This window comes from Lissotriton helveticus, chromosome 9, assembly GCF_964261635.1.
Source record: "Lissotriton helveticus chromosome 9, aLisHel1.1, whole genome shotgun sequence".
Classification (NCBI taxonomy): Eukaryota; Metazoa; Chordata; class Amphibia; order Caudata; family Salamandridae; genus Lissotriton; species Lissotriton helveticus.
Genome location: NC_136070.1, coordinates 848,214,928 through 848,233,982, shown reverse-complemented (window position 1 = coordinate 848,233,982; position 19,055 = coordinate 848,214,928).

Sequence of the window (19,055 nt, the reverse complement as noted above, 5' to 3'; positions counted from 1 at the left end):
GAATACATGCAGACTGCCTGTTCTTGCCTCACTCGTTTGTGTATGTCACAATTGTCTCTTTACAGAAATAGGACACAGGCTGTGTACCACTTTGATACTGTACCAAATTGAATGACTATACCTGAATTAGTGTTATTAAACCCTGTCCGGCTGGGCAGATTATATAGATATCAATCTTGATCTATATTTATTTCCAACCATCTTCTACTTGTTAGGGACCACTGTTCCTTGAAATAGTATATGCACCCAAGGTCCCTCACCTATTGCTCCTTTGGGTAACCCTTGTACTCTATAACAGTATGTTGCGCAATCGCTGGATTGCAAGGGTACTTGTTAGGGACCACTGTTCCTTGAAATGGGATTTCCCAGTGTGGCAATTTCCTCCATAATCTTGCTCAATTGACATTGTCAATTGCTGCCCTGAAGTCGATGAAACAGAGATGGTGCACCTGTTTTGTTGTCTTTGCCATGTCTATCAGCAGTGACATAGTAGATTGGTTGAAGTAGCTTTGTCTTTGCAGAATCCAGTTTGATTTGAGGCAATTATTTAATTCTCCTATGCCCAGTCCTGGAGGTCTATAAGTAAGGTACTATCAAAATACTTTGCCTCAATATCCAGCAGTGCAATCAGGCGATCATTTTTTGGGGAGAATCTTTCTCCGGACCTATGAATCGGAGAGAATATAGAACCTCTCCAGGAGGCTGGTAAATGCCTGAGCTGTCTGATTCTCCAGAAGAGAGAGTCCAGGGTACCTGACAAAAACTCCGGGTCTTGTTTGAAAAGGGCTGGTAGAATCTCATTTGGCCACGGTGCTCCTTCTCTCCTTCCTTTTGAAATGTAGTTTTTGATGGTTATTGTGTGAGTTGGACTGTCCACTTCCTCCAGATTTCCTTTGATTTGAGTAAAGTATGTCAGTTGATGGTCCTGGTTTGTACCTAACCCTGTAGTTTTCTTATTGAAATAGGATTCCAATCAATCACAGAACTTGTAGAGCGCACTACATACCGTTGAGGGTCTCAAGGCGCTGTGGGGGAGGAGGGGGTGGCTGCTGCTACTGCTCGAAGAGCCAGGTTTTGAGGAGCTTCCTGAAGGTGAGCAGGTCCTGGGTCTGCCGCAGGTGGGTGGGGAGGGTATTCCAGGTCTTGGCAGTGAGGAAGGAGAAGGATCTGCCTCTGGAGGTGGTACGCTGCATTCGTGGGATGTCGGCGAGGGCGAGGCTGGCGGAGCGGAGCTAGCGGGCGGGGGTGTAGAAGTTGAGTCTGTTGTTCAGGTAGGCTGGTCCGAAGTTGTGGAGTGCTTTGTGAGCGTGGGTGAGGAGCTTGAAGGTGATCCTCTTGTTGATGGGGAGCCAGTAAAGGTCTCTGAGGTGGGGGCTGATGTGGCTGCAACGGGGGAGGTTGAGGATCAGGCGGGCCTAGGCGTTCTGGATGCATTGTAGTCACTGTAGGTGTTTGGTCAGGATCCCTGCGTAGAGTGCATTGCCGTAGTCCAGCCGGCTGCTGACGAGGGCTTGGGTCACCGTTCTTCTGGTTTCGATCGGGGTCCACTTGTAGATCCTGTGAAGCATGCGGAGGGTGTTGTAGCAGGAGGAGGAGACGGTGCTGACCTGCTTGGGCATGGAGAGGGAGGAGTCGAGGATGACTCCCAAGTTGCGTGCGTTGTCCGTGGGCGTCGGTGCTGTTTCTAGTGTTGTCGGCCACCAGGAGTCGTCCCAGGCAGACGGAGTGGGGCCAAGGATGAGGACTTCTGTCTTGTCCAAGTTCAGCTTCAGGCAGCTGTTCCTCATCCACTCGGCGACGGCCTTCATACCCTCGTGGAGGTTGGTTTTGGCGGTCTGTGGGTTCTTGGTAAGGGAGAGGATGAGCTGGGTGTCGTCGGCATAGGAGATGATGTTCAGGTCGTGTTGGCGGGCCACTTGAGTGAGGGGGGCCATGTAGATGTTGAACAGCATCTGGCTGAGGGATGATCCCTGGGGTACGCCGCAGATGAGGTTGGTAGCTTTGGAACGGTGGGGTGGGAGGCTGACACTCTGGGTTCTGTCGGAGAGGAAGGAGGTGGTCCAGTCCAGGGCTTTTTCCCGTATTCCAGCTTCTTGGAGGCGTGTTCTTAGTGTGTGGTGGCAGACCGTGTTGAAGGCAGCTGACAGGTCCAGGAGGATGAGGGCTGAGGTTTCCCTGTTGTCTAGTTGGTGTCGGATGTCGTCTGTGGCGGCAATGAGAGCTGTCTCGGTGCTGTGGTTCCGTCTGAATCCGGATTGCGACGGGTCTAGGATGTTGTTGTCCTCGAGGTGGCGGGTCAGCTGTATGTTGGCGATTTTCTCAGTGACCTTCACCGGGAAGGGGAGCAGGGGGATGGGGCGGAAGTTCTTGAGGTCCTTTGGGTCGGCCTTGGGCTTCTTGAGGAGGGCGTTGATTTCGGCGTGATTCCAGCTTTCCGGGAATGTCACTGAGTCGAAGGAGATGTTGATGACCTTTCGTAGTTGGGGTGCGATGCTGGCGTCTGCTTTGTTGAACACCTGGTGCGGGCAGGGGTCTGCTGGTGATCCCGAGTGGATGGAGTTCATGATCTTTTGTGTCTCATCGTCGTTGACGTGGGCCCAGGATGTCAGCTGGTTGGTGCAGGTGGTGTTCGGGGTGGGTTCAGTCGTGGTCGGGGCTGGCGGTGCGTTGAAGCTGTCGTGGATGTCTATGAACTTGCGGTAGAAGAAAGTGGCCAGTGAGTCTCACAGTTCTTGCGAGGGCCGGATTTCGTTGGTGTTGGCGCTGGGGTTGGAGAGTTTCTTGACAATGCTGAAGAGCTCTTTGCAATCGTGTGCGGTGGGCGGACTTTGAAGGAGGATCTCTTGGTTGTTCTGATGAGTTGGTGGTGTCTGCGACTGGCGTCCTTGTGGGCAGCGTGGTTGTCTGACGTGCGGTCTTGGAGCCATTTTTTCCCTAGCATCCGGCATGTGTGTTTGGAGGTCTGGAGTTCTTCTGTGAACCAGGCGGCTTTCTTGCTGGAGTGGTTGATGGAGGGTTTCTTTAGCGGGGCTAGGGTGTTGGCGCAGTCTTCGATCCACTGTCTGAGGATTCGGGTGGCGGTGTCAGGGTTGATGGGGTCAGTTGGAGGGTCCAGGGCAAGGGCGGAGGTCAGTTGGTTCTTGGTGATTTTGCCCCAGCAGCTGCGAGGTAGCTGTTAAGTGTGTTGGTGTGTGGTTGCCTTCTTGAATGTGAAGTGGATGCTGTGGTGGTCGGTCCAGTGGAGTTCTGTGGTGTGGTTGAAGGCGACGTGGGTGCTTGTGGAGAAGATGGGGTCGAGCGAGTGGCCGGCGGCATGGGTGGGTTCGGTAACGAGTTGTCGGAGGCCGAGGTTGGCGAGGTTGTCGATCAGGGGGGCGGAGTTGGTGTCGTTGTTTTCGAGGTGGTAGTTCAGGTCCCCGAGGAGGATGTAGTCCATGGAGGCGAGTGCGTGGGTGCTGGCGAGGTCCGGCGATGGAGTCGCTGAACAGGGCCCCGGGTCCGGGAGGTCTGTAGACGAGTGTTCCTCTGAGAGTGGTGTTGGGTCGGTGTGGATCCGGAAGTGGAGGTGTTCGGCAGAGTTGGGAGAGTTGTCTGCGAGGGTGTGGACCTGGAGTGTGGCCTTGTGGATGATGGCTATTCCTACACCGATTCCGTTTGGGCGATCTCTGCGGGTGATCTTGTAGCCGTCCAGGATGGCTATGGCGATGTCCGGTGCCGAGGATTCGTTCCACCAGGTCTCGGTCAGGAAAGCTACGTCTTGGGCCGTTGTGTCGAGTATGTCCCAAAGCTCGACGGCGTGTTTGTGTGCGGAGCGGGTGTTAAGGAGTATGCTGCGGAGGTGGTTGGGTCCGGTCCTTGGAGGCGTGGTGGTTCTGTCACAGGAGAAGGTGCTGGTGTGGCAGGAGAAGGGTCCGTGGGTGCGTTTTCGGGGCGGCCTGGCAGCAGCGGCAGTCCCGGCCGGTGTTGAGAGCGAGGAGGGCGTTGGCGTTGTATCGGAGTCTGGCGTTGCGGGGGGCGCGGGTAAGCATGGGCGGATTTTGCGGATCCACGATTCGCGGATTTGCGTATTTACGGATCGTGGATCCGCAAAATCCGCGGATTTGCGGATCCGCGGATTTGGGGCGGGGCTTCCATGCGAGTGCACACGCCTCTTGTGTGTATAAAAGGTCAGAGACCGTTCAGAGCAGCAGATGAAGATACAGAAGCTCCTAGCCACAGGAACAGCACGAGGATTGCACTCGTGAAAGTCAAGGATGCAAAGGCCTCTGTCCAGCATCACAGCTGATTTTCGATGGTATATTTGGGAAGAAGGCACATCTGCCCAGCCTTGAATGACAACGCTCACAATTGTTTTTGGGCTGATGAATGAGTCACTGAATTTAAGCTTCAACTAGGGCACATGCTTAATTGATATCTGTAAGTGCCTCCGGTTGAGGTTTAATTTTTGTGCCAGGACCATCGTGCCAGAATGAACCCTGCCCTTCATATTTATTCAAGAAGACGCCACCGTTTTGTGCCATACCTCTACTCAACTGGAGCACTTTCTACTGGATAATCAGTAAGTGCTACCTCGTTGGGTAGATGTATAGTGCTTTTACTACACTACAGCTGCCTAAAGTGCCAGAGAGTTGTCCACAGCGACCAGGTGTGTGTTACTATGCAATCGCGCCGAAGGGCGCAGGGGTCCCTTGAGTGAGCTGTCCATCATAGTGGGTAAATGGCAGGAAGACGGTGCACACCGCGAGTGTGTGGGCGGGCCAAACGGACGGGGCTTCCATGCGAGTGCACATGCCTCTTGTGTGTATAAAAGGTCAGAGACCGATCAGAGCAGCAGATGAAGATACAGAAGCTCCTGGCCACAGGAACAGCACGAGGATTGCGCTCGTGAAAGTCAAGGATGCAAAGGCCTCTGTCCAGCATCACAGCTGATTTTCGATGGTATATTTGGGAAGAAGGCACATCTGCCCAGCCTTGACAACGCTCACGATTGTTTTTGGGCTGATAAATGAGTCACTGAATTTAAGCTTCAACTAGGGCACATGCTTAATTGATATCTGTAAGTGCCTCCGGTCGAGGTTTAATTTTTGTGCCAGGACCATCGTGCCAGAATGAACCCTGCCCTTCATATTTATTCAAGAAGACGCCACACCTTCCTGGCCTGTTGTAACTATTTTACGATGGCGCCGGCAAGCTGCCAGCGCCATCCTAAAATAGTTACTAAATTAGCTTCAACAGGAAGCTCTAATAGATAAAATAAAGCAGGTGCTCGAGCACCTGCTTTATTTTATCTATTAGAGCTTCCTGTTGAAGCTAACTTAGTAACTATTTTAGGATGGCGCTGGCAGCTTGCCGGCGCCATCGTAAAATAGTTACAACAGGCCAGCAAGGCTTGAACTTTTGCCCCCGGAATCCGCCGCTCGCGGATTTGCGAATTCGCGGTAAATTCGCGGGAGTTCGCGGATCGCGAATTTACCGAAAATTCGCAAAATCCGCGAGCGTAACGGATTTTCCGCCCATGCTTAGGCGCGGGGTCCAGGGGTTCTAACGCAGACAGGCTTGCCTTTGGTGCGCCTTCGGCGTGCCAGTAGCACGCCCACTGCACGCATCTGCTGCGCTTCCGCACGGCGTCCTCCATAAAAGGCGATGTGGGAAGGAGGAGCAGTTGGGAGGCGGGAGCGGGGCGGCCAATGGGCGTAGGGGGACGGGGACGGGACGGGACACAGAATGCGAAGGGAGCGGGGCCGCAGGGGTGCGGGGAGTGGGAAGCCTTGCGGCTTGGGGATCGACCTGACCTGCGAGCAGGGTCAAGGGTCACACTCACTGCTGCGCGGCATCCTCCATAAAAGGCCAAGTGAGAGGGAGGAGCAGCTGGGAGGCAGTAGCGGGGCGGCCAATGGGCGTACGGGGACGGGGATGGGACGGGACACAGAAGGCAAAGGGGGTGGGGCCGCAGGGGTGCAGCGACAGGAAGCGGGGAGCAGGGGGATACAGAGGGCAAGGGGCGCTAAGGGCGCCTACACTACAACCGACTACAATACGAAATGAAAATAAAAATAACTTAAATAACAGTATAGAAAGGCACAAAGCAGTCACCAGACCACAACCACGGGAGCACACCAGCGGCGAACTCTCAGCAGCGGCAGCAGGGGGCAGGAGTCACAGGCGCACAGGGGGAGCCGTGCGGCTTGGGGAGCGACCTGACCTGCGGCCAGGGTCAAGGGTCAAAAAATCTGATCTGTCCAGGTCTCCTCTGTAACGTGTGATGACACCCCTCCATGTTCCGGGTGCAGTATTTTGTTTATGGTGGCCCAGAAGTGCATGCTGTTGTTAGCTTTAGAGTTGCAGAAAAGTTTTGTCCAGAACGATTGGACATAACTCAGGAACCTAATACTCGATTGGCAGATCGAGTATTAGGTTCCTGAGGCGGAAGCCGGGAACATTGTGTGTTGAACATTTTAAAAACTGCATTTAGTACTTTGTATTTAGTATTTTAAATTTAATTCTTGGGCACTCACTTACCCACTTCTATACTCTTGGGCACGCCTACACGGCAACCTGGGGCCAACAGCAGCCGATTAGGCGCTGCATCGGATCCAGTCATTTTCACCGTCGCCATCTTGGGTGAGTCAGAGGGCGAGCAGATTACTTGCTCGGCCCTCCCACCCTCTCCAGCATAAAAGCCTCATTGTTCGCAGGTGCTGCAGCATTAGCAGATCGAGTATTAGGTTCCTGAGGCGGAAGCCGGGAACATTGTGTGTTGAACATTTTAAAAACTGCATTTAGTACTTTGTATTTTGTATTTTAAATGTAATTCTTGGGCACTCACTTACCCACTTCTATACTCTTGCGCACGCCTACACAGCAACCTGGGGCCAACAGCAGCCGATTAGGCGCTGCATCGGATCCAGTCATTTTCGTCGTCGCCATCTTGGGTGAGTCAGAGGGCAAGCAGATTACTTGCTCGGCCCTCCCACCCTCCCCAGCATAAAATGACACTCCCTTCTCGGAGGCGCAGCAGACGGGCGCAGCGCCGAAGGCGAGCCCGTCTGCGCCCGTCCGCGGCCGGCCGGGGCAAGGGGCATGCCACTCTGCCCAATTTGCTACCTATACTGCTGTTGATTTGATACATTTGCACTCCCAGTGGCCCCTTTGTCCAACTACACTTGCCAGATTAGACTCATTGGGCTTACTTTGCCTCCAATCAGCTTTCCCGGAGTTTGATTCTCTGTTAGCTGTGGCCCCTTCCCTTGTCATGCAGACTCCCTCGGCCGACCCTCCCCCTCCCGCCAAAAGAGCTGCCAGCTCCAATTTTACAGTGAGCTATTTGAACACCCGCTCGCTGGTCAAACATCAGCTGGAGATCTTCCAGCTTTTGGACTCGGATAAACCCGACATGCTTTTTGTCACTTAGACTTGGCTGAATGAGGAGTCTTCTCCGGACATCCTCCCGGCGGTCCCACCAGGTTATTACATTCTTCAAGCCAATAGATCCTCCGGTAAGCCGGGTGGTGGGGTGGCAGCTATTATTAAACATTCCATTAGATTTTATTCAATAGCTATTACCGCTATTCCTTTGGTCGACTGCCTTACTCTCAGACTAGATCTCCAGTGGCCCCCCTCATCTGTGTCCTAGTCTATCTGCCCCCCCAGTCCATGCCCAACTCCCCATCAATGTTCGGTGACATGCTTTCCCAGCTGGTTATTATTAATTCAAAAATTTTGACCTTAGGGGACTTTAACTATTGGCCCTCTGATGATAGAGAGGGTCCGTGTTCATCCACTTTCACCGACTTGTTACTGGGCATGAACTGCTCTCAACATATTCACCTAGCAACTCAGATCAAGGGCCACACCCTTGATCAGGTGTGGACCTCTAACCTGGATATCTCCTCTCCCCTTGTTCTTCCCTGTACCTGGTCGGACCACTCTATTATAAACTTCTCCTTCGCTGTCACCACCCATGTTAGTCCTACACTTGAGGGCAATCTTCCTGCTAGGAACTGGAATAGGGCTGACTTGGGCTCTTTTGTCACCTTACTTAGAGCCTCTCCCCCACCGGAGGGCCACTCGTTGGACATCCAAGCGTTAGGCCTGCAGCGCTGGCTCGAGTCTGCTAGCAATTCTGTAGCCCCTTTTAAACAGGTCAGGTTAAAGCGCCCTCATGATGCGCAAAGATGGTTCTCAGAGGAACTTAAAGTAAAGAAACTTAAACTCAGACTGGCCGAGCGCTTCTGGCGACGAGTCTATGCTTCTGATAAGAAGCTGGTATTCACGACTCTGCTTAAAGATTATAAGCTAGCTATGTTGCAAGCTAAAACTTCCTACATTTCTAAGAAAATCTTAGACTCTGCCTTTAAGGCAAAAGATATTTTTTCCACTGTGGAAGAACTCTGGCATCCAGATAGGGTTACCATCAAACCTCCTCCCTCCCAAGCACTTTGCGACTCCCTTAATTCATTTTTTATTGAAAAAGTCATTAAAATTAAAAACAGTATTTCTTGTCTGGCCCCTCCTGATTCACCCACCCCTGTCACCACTTCTGTTGTACACAACCCGCAGCAAATTACACAGATACCCCCTATTTCGGAGGATGAGTTTTTAACTAAATAAGGTGAGCTCTGGCTCCCCCATTGATTGCTGTCCCCCCCATGTCTTGAGCGAGGCCTTCTCTGAATGCCCCATCCCCCCTTTGACTCTCCGCAACAACTCACTCAAAATGGGCTTAGTTCCTAGCTCCTTTAAAACCGCTGTTGTGGTGCCCATTCTTAAAAAACCAATGCTGATCCTTCCCTTATGAACAATTTTTGCCCCATCTCCCTACTCCCTTACCTCAGTAAAGTTCTTGAGGCTCATGTCACCCACTGCCTGAGCTCATTTATTGAACACTCGCAGTTTCTTGACTCCCAACAGGCTGGGTTTTGTCCTGCCCATTCAACTGAGTTGGTCATTCTCTCAGTGATGGAAGAGCTGCGGAGGGGCGCGGACTGTAACATCAGCCAGGCTTTGGTGCTTCTCGATTTGTCGGCTGCCTTCGACACGGTCGACCATGATATTCTGGTCGGCCGTGTCGAGGAGGCCGGCATCCGGGGATTAGCCCTTGACTGCGTTCGCTCGTTTGTGAGTGACCATCATCAGGCTGTCCGTCTCTCTCAGTTCTCTGCTGACAAGGTTGGGTTAACATGCAGTGTCCCGCAGGGCTCCTCTCTTTCCCCCCTCCTTTTTAACTTGTACCTTGCCCCCCTTATCCGTTCTCTACGAGGCAGTAATGTCACTGCATTTAATTATGCAGATGACATTCAACTGATCCTCGATATCGACTCCTCGGATCAATCCATTTACAACTTCCAGTCCACTCTGTGTCACGATTGGATGGAGGCAAATTATTTGAAACTTAACCCCGATAAGACCGAATTGGTTCTTATCGGGGGTACCTCCAACCCGTGGAGCCCTAACTTCTGGCCTACTCGCTTAGGTCTCCCCCCCTGCCCTGCTGATTCTGCCAAAAGCCTTGGGGTGGTCATCTGTAAAGATCTGTCGATGAAACCCCAGATTAACGCTGTGGTCTCCTCTAGTTTTTTTCACCTACGTAAAATTCGTAAGATATCTCGATTCCTTACCACAGAGGCTCTCACCCTGGCTTTGCTGGCCCTGGTCATTTCCAGGCTAGATTATGCCAACTCCCTTTATGTTGGCATCCCCGCCTACCAACTGAATCGATTACAGCTGGTCCAGAACCAGGCTGCACGATTGATCTTCAAACAGCCCAGGCACCAGCATGTTCATCCACTGTTAAAAACCCTTCATTGGCTTCCTGTGGTCGAACGGTGTAATTTCAAACTGGGCTGCACCATCTTTAAAGCACTGGCCGGCTTCGGTCCAGCCTTCATCTCCTCCCTTCTTTATCACTATGCCCCCCCGTAACCTCCGATCATCCCATCTTGCTCTACTTAAAACCCCTATGTTCAAACGCAAGAAACATGGAGGGCTCAGATTCTCATTTCTCGCCCCCTCTTTTTGGAATGCACTCCCTCTAGAGTTTAGGCTCACCACCTCTTACCCTCTTTTCAGGTCTCTCCTGAAAACACACTTGTTCTGTAAGGCACATAATTAGTTCCTTCTTCCTCCGCTCCTGCTTGTTCCTACCTGTCTCCCCACTGCCTACAGTGGCATGAAACCGTTGGGTGTAAGTGCGCTCTATAAGAATTTTTTACATTACATTACATTACAACGATTCTTCATTGAACCTGCATGTCCCACTTGAGTTTTTTTTATCTTACTTCTCTGGTGGCGTATTAATAGATTGAGTTTCTGAACTCTGGGATGGTGCCTCAGTGATCTGAGGAGTTTATCAATATTGTTGATGATTTCAATTTGATTCGCTGTGCGCCAGAGGCTCAGCCCTCATCTCTTGTCTTGGGGGGTGGCTTGTACCTGGCAATAGATGCAAAGGAGCTTGACAATTGACAGTGAAAGATTCCCAATCTAATGATCTTGTCAGGAAGCTTTAAATAGATGGAGTTCCCATAACCAAGGCAGTACTGTTTCAGGACCAATAATATGGTGGTGGGGACTACTGGAGCAAGGATTCTGGGAGTGTGGAATTCTGGTGAAGATTTATTTCAGACTCTTAATGAGCCAAACACAAGAGTTAGCCCGTTTTGAAGTTTGAAATTCTAGAGAGCCATTGAAATAATAGAGATTTGTAGGTTTATAAAAACTGAAACAAGGGTGTGAGGAGGACCCATAATGTCTAGCCAGATGATAGTGTTGCAATTGATAGAAGGAAATCGGGTGATGAGGGAAATGTTTTGTTAGGATTGAGTTTTTTTTTAAATGATCAAATAAGCTGACATAAGCTTGATCGTTTCATTTCTATTAAACAGAACCTGTGTACCAACAGTGTATAACCTTTTGATCAAGGTGTTAAGCAGAAGAGCCAGTGGCAACATGTATAAAAGTGAGCTAATGGATCCCTGGGGAAACACACAGGGATCGTGGGAGGAGATGATATGAATGAACTGGAGGAAGATCACTTGAGAGCAGTCAGATAGAAACAAATTGATCCACTTCAAGGCAAGGTCATCCAAACCAGTGTTTTTAAAACAGTCTAGCAGTAGACCACAGCAGCTTGTGTCAAATGTAGCCAACAAGTCCAACAAGACCAGGGCGTCTACATCACCTTGGCTGAACAGTCTATGAAAATAATTGAGAACTTATCTAGCCAACAGCTCTGGACTATGTCCTGTTCTGAAGCTGACCTAAAGAGGGTGCAATGGATGTTAGTTTCAATGAAAGAAAGTCATTCGGTAAACACTAACCTTTCCAGAACTTTCCCTAAAAATGACAGCAGTGAAACTGGTCCATAGTTGTTGGGGTTATTAGGAGCAAGAATTTTTTTTTCAGAAATGTCTTAACCTATGATGATTTTTACTGTCAACGAACAGTTCCCTAATAATGAGTGATAGGTTGAATAGGATAACAATCTCATGACTTATGCAGGGGCTCAGCTGTCTCATAATGTCTGATGGACAGACATATCAAGGTTACCCAGCAGATATAGGGGCATATTTACTAAGAAGTGACGGAGTGCAGCGTTAGCCTTTCTGTCTTAACGCCGCACTCCGCCACTTTTGAAATCCAGGGCTGTACCATATGTACAACACTATGATGCAGCCTTGCGTTTCCCTCTGCGCTGGTGATAAATTTAGCAGCCTACCGCCAACATAGGCAGGTGTCTGTGTTGAAGGGAAGATTGTTTATGTGCAGGAAGGTCTCCTTTCCTGCACATTAACAATCTTTAAATGGCGTTTTGTAAAGTCTATGTGTGCTGCTTAATACAGCACACATAGAAATTGCTAAATTAAAATTTTCTGAAATGATTGTATATGTGCAGGAAGGAACACTTTCCTGCACATAAATAGTCAATGGCCTTTTGCTGTTTCTATGTGTGCTGCACAATGCAGCACACATTGAAACAGCAAAAACGAGGAGAAATTAAAAATGTCTCCTTGTTTCGCCAGTTTAAGATCAGGTTTTTCCTGGTCTTAATTTTGGCACATCCTCCTATTTACATCTCCCTTGTAAATAGGGGCTAGCGTTAAAATCAATGGATGTTGCAATGGAACGCCCACCGCAACACCCATTGCCTACCCCTTTCATGCTAAGTGTAGCATGAAAGGGTGCCTTAGGCAGCGTTAAGCCAGGTTATGTGGCTTAACGCTGTCTTGTAAATAAGGCAAAGGCCCTATCGCCACTACAACGTCCTGAAAAGTGATGTTGTGGTGGTGATAGAGGCTTGTAAATATGCCACATAGTCTGTAATGCTTTCTCCTGAGATTTTTAGAGATGAAACTTAGTATGTTTTGGGGTCTCTGGCTCATGTATTCTGCTTGGAAAAGTGAGAGTGGTCAAATCGTGGTTTATTTAGATACACATTACACTAATTTTAGAAATTAAAATGGTGAATAGCTAGTAAGAGAGGTTTTGTTAAGGCTTTGTTTTATTGGACTATGATTCACGAGGTGTAAGTTCACCTAGTACTTTGGAGAATTATTTTGCCTAATAGGGCCTTTGGGAAAATATGACGTGTATAATAACTAAGTCTGGCTGTTTTATTTTGAATTTGTATATGAATGGGCTGCTAGGTACTTTTTTTCATTTCATACTGTACATGTCCCACAGTTGTCTTTCTGTATTTGTAGTATGGATTTTCAGAGATTGAAGCTCCAAAAGGAACTCGAGAATACATTATGCACTCAGAAATAGCGCAAACTGTTATAGAACCTGAATCCGGTCGCTAAATGTGCATTTAGGATAGGATTTTCCCCCAACTTACTCCCAGCATCTTGCAATAGCTTCTTAGTACAACATGCACCCTTGTGTCCTAAATGGACGCAAGGATGCATTTTGTGCTAAGAAAATAGCGCTATATGCAGCAGAACATAAACAGAAGCGTGAGCAACCACAAACGCTTTCTAAATGTGCTCTCACAGTAGGACTTTTCCCCAAAAAAACTCTTACATATGGAGGCGGTCATAGTTTTTCTTGCAGTTTCAGATAGTGCAAGCTCGACATGAAGGTATCAGAGCGATTTACTTGTGGACCAGTTGCATTGCAGATGGACACATTCATTTCTAGGCACGGCGAGATTATGTATTTTGCCCAGAATCAAAGGATGCTTGAGCAACCCGCAAGACTCGAAACTGGTTCCCCAGCTTCAAAGTCCAAAATTACTCCGATTATTCTGGCGTAATGACATTTTTCCAGGTCTACTCGGGAACAGTATCTCAGGCAGCAGATTGTGCCCATCCACAAATGGGCCTGACTTTGGTGCACCACCTGCATGCTCGCTGTGCATGTCCACGCTGCAGTCATGACTAGTCACCCCAGTCTCTACATGTAGCAAGCTAGGGCCTCATTTACGAAAAGTAACGCATCGCTGCGTTTAAAACAGCGATGCGTCACTTTTCACTGTGCCCTCCTTGCGACATTAATGATGCGTCATATTTACAGTATGACGCATCATGGCGCAAGGAGTTACAGATATGTCAGTATTTCTGACGTATCTGTATGGCGCAAAAGTGACGCATTGCTGGAGTGTGTCACAAAAGTGACGCAACTCCAGCAATGCGTCCTTTCACATGGGGCAAGCCCCATGTGAAAGGCCTCGCATCAGTCTTACGCCTGCTGTGAGGCAGGCATAAGAAATTGACGCATTTGTGTCCTAGACGTGACGCAGTGAAATCTTATAGATTTCACTGCATCACTTCTACGACCCTTACTTGCGCCGGAACGCCCCCCCCTGCATACATTATACCTGGCGCAGGTATAATGTGGCGCAGCGGTTTACAAAGTGACACATCTACCTAGATGCGCCACTTTGTAAATAATGTGCAACAAGGCACATTTTTTACGCTGCTGGTGCGTCACTAAAAGTGACGCACCGGCGGCGTAAAAGTGACGCACGGCCTCATGGGAGAAATGTGGCTCAATGGTTAGAGCGGCAGACCCTGATGCAGAGGTCTAGCCCGGGACCAGGGTTCGATTCCCCGCCTCGGCGGGTCTTGGGCTCAAAATTCCACGGACCTGATAATTCTCGCCTCGGTGCCTATTCCAATCATGGAGTCCCACTCTGCAACTCTGGGCAATAGCTTGCTTAATCTCCACAACGGCCCCCACAACGCTAAGGATGCATGGCCTCCACCTTGGGGGTGCCCAGGAGTGGACACCTCACAGGGAAAGCCAGGATGGGTTCCACAGCGGTATTCATACAAGCGCCTTGAGACCCTTGCGGGTGAGTAGTGCGCTATACAAGTATCAATTTACAATTTACATTTTACAAAAATTAGGCCCCTAGAGCGTTATGCATGAAGGAGGAAATTCTCCTCCCTCATTATGGTGCAAGATGAAAATCAAGGAATGATTTGTCTGGCTAGGGAACAACATATTCCATTGGCCAGAAGGAAAGGGGAAATAAGACTAGAATAGTAAAAGGATGTAGCAGGCAGGTCTGGAATTAAACACAAACAGCAAGCACACCCAAATAACAGAAAAATATACCAATTACAGTGGAATAGATAAGCCTTGTAACAAAAAATTACCTTCGATTAAGTGCACATTAGTAACAAAAGATCCATAATGCACATGGACTGATGTTGCAGAATCAAAACAGAGATTTCTGCACTGCAGTCATGACTAAATACCATTAGCACTTTGCACTTTATGGTTGCTTTTCCTGAAAGTTATGTATGCATCCTGTTTGCATGTCTGTTCTTGCTGATGGTCCAGCCGCACAATCCACCATGCACTTTATGGCGTTTTTTTACATTTTATCATGACATAAGGAAAATAACATTATTACAGCTACTTAAAGAAACTAAAATAAGATTTTACAAGCAAGCTCTGTTCTTTTTACATTTACTGTCTTCTATGAGAACTTGCGTAACGCTAGTGAATTTTATCCAATGCGCAATAAAACGTGGGAAACAGCGTGCCTGAAATTGTCATTTCAATTGATGGTTTCCTCCTTTTTTATAGCCTTTGAACTGGAAGGATGTTTTTGAACTGCTTAATCAATTTTGTATAATATATCTTTCGACTTGATTACATGTTTTTTATTTAGCTTGCATGCCCTATTGTGCGCGAAAACATGATTGATCAATTGTTTTAGTCCATAATAGGCTAAATAGGTACTTACATTATAATGATTTATATGATGTTCTTATTAATAGCCCATAACATTTCTGTTATTATAGCAGACCCATAGTCAAGGTTTTTGTTGATAGGATTAATGCTATGATTACGTATGGTAATCCCCATTACTCTTAGTCCTACTCGTCCTCGACCCAGTCATCACTCATGAGGTATTCCACACGACAGGAAACAAAACAGGAAACGCTTTTAGGCTCCACCCCCCCTCCGGCCAGGTGCTATATCACTACCAACCACCAGAAGCACATCCTGACACACCAAGCAACAAAGGCCTGGACAGGGAAGGAGGGTGGGAAGTATGACTGGGTCGAGGACGAGTAGGACTAAGAGTAATGGGGATTACCATACGTAATCATAGCATTACCTCTACGTCCCTCGTCCTCGACCCAGTCATCACTCATGAGGCATACCAAAGCAACGCCCAAACAGGCCTTTGGCAACCGAAACACAGCAAAACACAGACCAGACACAAAGGAGTGCAGCAAGAGAAACATTTAATACAGAAAACAGAACTCAGAATGGAGGGGGAACCCCCACAGCTTGCAACACCCCACGACCAAAATTGGTCCGGTCAGACAGGGCACAATTCAACCTGTAGTGCCTCACAAACGTGGACTCAGAGGCCCAGGTCCCAGCACGACAAATCTCATCAAGAGACACACCATGGAAAGCAGCCCAGGAGGCAGACACGCGCCGAGTGGAACGCGCCTGAACCCCCGCCGGACAAGGCAAACCAGCACCACGATAGGCCAGAGTGATGACAGCCTTAATCCAACGACCCAAGGTGAGCCTGGAAGCAGCCTTACCCTTACCAGCCAAACCAAAGGTGACAAAGAGAGAATCAGAAGAGCGAAACTCCCCCGAACGAGTCACATAAACAGACAAGGCACGCCTCAGGTCCAAAGAATGAAGCAACAGCCCAGAAGGAGAAGAAGAAGAAGGGCACAAAGAAGGAAGAACCAGCTCCTGAGAGGAATGGAAACGGGAGCGGACCTTGGGGACAAAACCAGGATCCAGAGAGAGCACAACAGTGTCATCCAGAAAACGCAAAAACGGGGGGAACAACGCAAGGCCATAAGTTCCCCCAACCGCCTCGCAGAAGTGATGGCCACCAGAAAGGCCACTTTGTAGGACAGAAACTTAAGGTCCACAGTCTCCAAAGGCTCAAAGGGGGAAGACTGCAAAACACCCAACACCAAAGAGAGATCCCAAGGCGGAACCAGAGAACGAACAGAAGGGGAAGAAAGAGAAAAACTACAAAACAGCCGAGAAACCAAAAGGCCATCAGAAGCAAGAAAAGAATCCGGGTCCCGGAAGGCCCGGATAGCGCCCACTGACCACGCAAGGTAGACACAGCAAAACGCTTCTGAAAACCATCCAGAAAAAACTGAAGGATAGAAGAAACAGGGCAAGAGGTAGGAGACAAACCAGAAGAGGAACACCACCCCGAGAAAGAAGACCAGTGCTTCAAGTAAGAAGACAAAGTAGACGGCCTACGAGAGGCCTGCATCACAGAAATGATGTGGTCGGGCAGACCCCGGACCCCAAGAGACAACCGTTCAACCTCCAGACCGCCAAGGAGAGGGGAACCAGAAGAAGGGACGGGGACCTCAGAGGAGAGGGGTAGCGGGGCAGAAGCCAAGGGGGGCCCACCGCTAGGCCCAGCAGCAGGGGAAACCAGGACCTCCTCGGCCAGTGAGGAAGAACAGCCACAACCTGAGCCCCCTCCCGCTGAACCTTCAGCAAGAAGGCAGGAATCAGAGGAAAGGGAGGAAAGGCATAAAGAAGCCAAGGAGGCCACCGGAGAGACAAGGCATCCACTCCCCAGGCGCCCACCTCCGGAGACCTTGAGCAGAACAGGGGAACCAGGGCATTGGACCGGGAGGCGAACAAGTCCAGACAAGGAGTCCCGAACCTCAGGCAAAGCAAGCGAAAAGTCCGGGGGGCCAAGCACAGGGACAGAGACGAAGGAAACCTCCGGCTCAAAGAGTCCGCCACCACGTTGTCCACACCCCGAATATGCTGAGCAGACAGGGCCAGAAGATTCTTCTCCGCCCAGTCCGAAATGGAGCAGGCCACCAGGTTCAGGGAAGAACTACGGGTCCCGCCCTGGTGATTGATGTAGGCCACAGACACCGTGTTGTCCGATCTCACCAGGACATGGCAACCCCTCAGATGAAGATGGAAACGGCGGAGCGCCCTCTCCACTGCAGACAACTCCCTCCAGTTGGACGACCTGCGAGACTCCGACGGCAGCCAACGAGCCTGCACAGCCCAATGATCCAGAGTCGCCCCCCAGCCGGAAGCGCTGGCATCCATGGTCACAACCAAAGGAGGAGGCAGACGGAACAACAACCCCACAGAAAGGTGGCACGGATCCAGCCACCACTGAAGTGCAGACACAACGTCCAGAGTCACAGGCACAGGAACCGCATAATCCAGGACAGGAAACAGGACCCACCGCTGCACATGCCACAGCAGAGGGCGCAGATGAACCCTGGCCCAGGGCACGGTGAAGACAGAAGCAGCCATGTGGCCCTGAACCTCCAGCCACTGAAGGAGGGGAGCTGAGGGCAGAGACAACAACTTCCTCAGCAAAGACTGGAGGCGGAGAATCCGGGCCTCCGGCAGGAACACCTTCCCCAACACGGAATCGAACACAGCCCCGATGAAGGTCCTCCGAGTGGCAGGCTCCAGGTGGCACTTCGGCAAGTTGATTAAGAACCCGTGGTCCCGGAGCGTAGACATGGTCAAGAGAAGGTGGCGAGACATGACCTCCAGGGACGGAGCCTGCACCATCCAGTCGTCTAGGTACGGGAACACCGACACCCCCAGGAGATGGAGATGGGCCACCAAGGGAGCCACCACCTTGGTGAACACCCGGGGGGCAGACCGAAGACCAAAGGGAAGGACGCAGAACTGCCAATGACGGCCCTCCAGGCAGAAGCGCAGGAAACGCTGATCCTTCACAGCCACCGGGACGTGCAGGTACGCATCTTGGAGGTCCAGAGTGGAGAACACCCAACCGGACTGGATCAGCGGGATAACCTTCTGGAGAGTCTCCATCTTGAACGGGATCTTCATGACGAACAAGTTCAAACCCCGGAGGTTGATGACCACCCGAAAGCCCCCCGTGATCTTCGGCACCACAAAGATGATTGAGTAGACACCCAACCCCCTCTCCGCCAGAGGGACCGGAACAACCGCAATCTTGCTGACCAAAGACTGAACCCCGTCCGACAAGGCCAGACGGCGGGAGGCATCTCGAGAGAAGGGGTCACCACCACTCCGGAGGGAGGAGGAGGGGACAAGAACTCGATCCGGTAGCCCTCGGACAAGACATCCAGCACCCACCTGTCCGTGGTCGTCTGGCGCCAAGCAGGAAGAAACTGGCGAAGCCTCCCACCAACCACAGGCGGACCACCAGCGAGAACAGCCCCCAGGCCGGCATAGTCAGGAACGCTGCTGACCAGACCCGGCACCACGCGGGGACTTCTTCTGAAACTTCCGGGGAAAAGACCGGCCAGCGCCCCGCTGACCCCGAAAGGAAGACTGCTGAAACCTGGAAGGCTGGCGAAAAGACCTGGCACCAGAGAAGGAGGAACCCTTACGGGGCTGAGGATGAGGATCACGAAAGGACAAAGTATGCTTGCGTTCCTTGAAGACCTTGTGTAGTTTCTCCTCCAGCGAGTCACCAAACAGACGGGCAACAGTGAAAGGTAACCGCAAAGCCATGGACCGCTGGGCCGCATCAGTTTTCCAATCACGCAGCAACAGGTTACGTCGGGCAGCCACAGAGGAACCACAGGACATAGCAGAAGCCCTCACAGAATCAAAGGCAATGT